The sequence below is a fragment of the Alligator sinensis genome, unplaced genomic scaffold (assembly GCF_000455745.1).
Source record: "Alligator sinensis unplaced genomic scaffold, ASM45574v1 scaffold115_1, whole genome shotgun sequence".
Lineage (NCBI taxonomy): Eukaryota > Metazoa > Chordata > Crocodylia > Alligatoridae > Alligator > Alligator sinensis.
Genome location: NW_005841895.1, coordinates 1,345,593 through 1,347,950, shown reverse-complemented (window position 1 = coordinate 1,347,950; position 2,358 = coordinate 1,345,593). Strand labels below are relative to the sequence as shown.

General features: G+C 48.5%; 1 long non-coding RNA gene across 1 annotated transcript in view; it reads right to left on the bottom strand.

Moving 5' to 3' along the window:
* Positions 1–1,594: 1,594 nt before the first annotated feature.
* LOC112549324 overlaps positions 1,595–2,358 on the bottom strand; it is a 4,436-nt gene continuing 3,672 nt past the window's right edge. The window contains exon 3 of the long non-coding RNA XR_003092716.1: positions 1,595–1,857. This is a non-coding gene — a long non-coding RNA (uncharacterized LOC112549324). The remainder of the gene's footprint in view (positions 1,858–2,358) is intronic.

Below are 2,358 nucleotides of genomic sequence, written 5' to 3'. Positions count from 1 at the left end.
GCTAAGCCCCATAGAAAGTAACTTTTTATCCAATTTTTCAATGTGAAACTTGCTTTGACTTAGCACTTGACATCATAGGTACAGACTTTTACTTTTACCTAAGATGATGCCCTCCCGCTGGTGGCTGGAGCAGAGCTGAGTGATGCCTGTGAGGGTGTGGGGACAGATGCAGGCTGCCCGCTGCAGGCTTGGAGCTCCCCCTCCTGCTGCCCTCCTCCCAGGAGCTCCGCACCAACTGCACCACCATGGTGAGTTGCCCCCTGCTGACCACAGCAGCAGCGGGGGGGCACAACTCCACGCTGCTGCACCCACTGTTGTCAGACAAGCAGGGGCCACCTTGCCATAGCGATGAAATCGGTGCAGAAATGCCAGGGGAAAGGCAGTGGGGCAGGAAGCCCTAAGCCTGCAGCTGGCAACAGGGCAGGGAGCAGACAGCCTGCATCTGCATCCACCCCTGCCCTGTGCACAAATCTGGGGGGCATGAACCCCCACCATTCCTCCCTCCCTGGGAGTGTGTGCAGCAGCAGGGAGCCCTGCCCTGTCCCTGGGCCCCATATACCAGCCTGCCTGGGCAGTGTACCCAGGCCCAACTCCTGCTCTACTCCCTTTCTCACCATGGGGGCCTCAATCTGTGTCCCCTCCCTCCCCACCCACACACACAGACTTACCTGTAGGCAGCCGGTGGAGCGGCTCTCCACCGCTGCCTGAGGCTGTATTCCCAGGTCACGTGCATGTATGCACACGTGCATGTGATGCCCCCTGCGTCCTGCTCCCCGCAGTTCCTTGCAGGCTGGAACTCTGGATCCCTGCATGATACTGGGAGTCTGGGACAAATGCCAGCCTGGAGTCATGCAGCTTGGGACCAGTTCCCATTTTGGGACTGTCCCAGTCCTGCCCAATTAGGGACAGGGTGGTCACCCTACCCTCTTCCCAAGGCCTCGGGCCCCAACATACCTGGCGCCTATGCTTGACATATTAAGCCTTATTAAGATTAACGATTGTCTATGGATTTAAAAGGCACAGAAGCCCTAAAGTCTGCCATTTTGGACTTTTAGGGATACCTGTTTGCGAGAGAGCTGGCCTCTATTTTTTGTTGGCCTGCATGGGATGCACCTTAAACTGGCTGGAGACTGAAGCTGGTGCATAAAGCAACAGCTGTTACAAAATACAGCACCTCCTTGTGAGCACCTGGCATGTTTATTGTGGGATCTACACTGACTGTTCATTGATCTAAATAGACGAATTGCATGTGTCCCTATCTGACGGACTGCCTTTCTTGTCAGGCCATAATGCCATTGCTGTGGTCATAAGGGGCACCTGAGCTGGTATTCTTCATTATAAAAGAAAGGGGAAAATGGTGAGAAGTTCTCTGAGTCCCTGGTCCTTGATCTGAAAGAGTGAATGTGGTGACTTTCTGACTACACTGCCAAAGACAGCTGCATGAGAGATGTTTTAAACATGGCTGAAGGGATGGTCCCGCTATAATGAAGGAACCAGGTAGGCTGATTGACTGGATAAGTTCCTGTGAAACCAATTATTTTAATTCTTATTGTAACTGCATTTATCATATAATTAATGTTAGGTGCTGAAAGCCTTGGGGTAGGCATTTTATTATTTTTAATCTAGGGGGAGAATAAATATTGCACCGTTATTAAACCAGCGCACTTTTTATAATCTTTGACTAGGTTGGTAGAACATCACACCTTTAGTTAAGCTCATGTGACTTCTGTGTTTTGACAAGTCCTGACTAAACAGCTTTTCTGGTCTGTTACTCAACTTTCAGTTTCTTTGTGATGCTATAATTTCATTGTTCTCTGGTCCTCACCTCAGTTTCCAACAGGGGACAACATCTGTTTTCTTCATGTAAAAAGCAAGCAGAGGAAAAATGTTTGTCAACTTTGCTGTTTTGCCTTACAAAGTGTCAAAAATGGAGAGATGGCCTTTCTACTTCTCCTTCTCCCATCTTTGCAGGTCATCTTAAACACCATTACTCATGTTCCCAATCATGTTGCAACCTTAGTGTCAACCTTGACTCCTCCTTCCTTCTGTTCCACCTTGCTAAGCATTTGACCCACTGTTTCTATCACTGAAGTTAGGAGGAAAACTCCAACTGAATTCAATGGAAGCAAGACCAGCTCTCTCATGTGTTATTTCTTATACAATATTACAAAAATTCAGCCTTTGCTCTTTGCTGCAACTATCAAAGCTTAAGCTCAAGACCTGGCAATCTCTTCCATTGACAGTAATGCCAACTGTCGCAAAACCATTCTGAGACAGAATGTCAAAGTCAAAATAATTCCGACTTGCGATCTCCTGATCCAGCCCTCACCAGCTGGGAAAATCCAGACATTTAAGTGT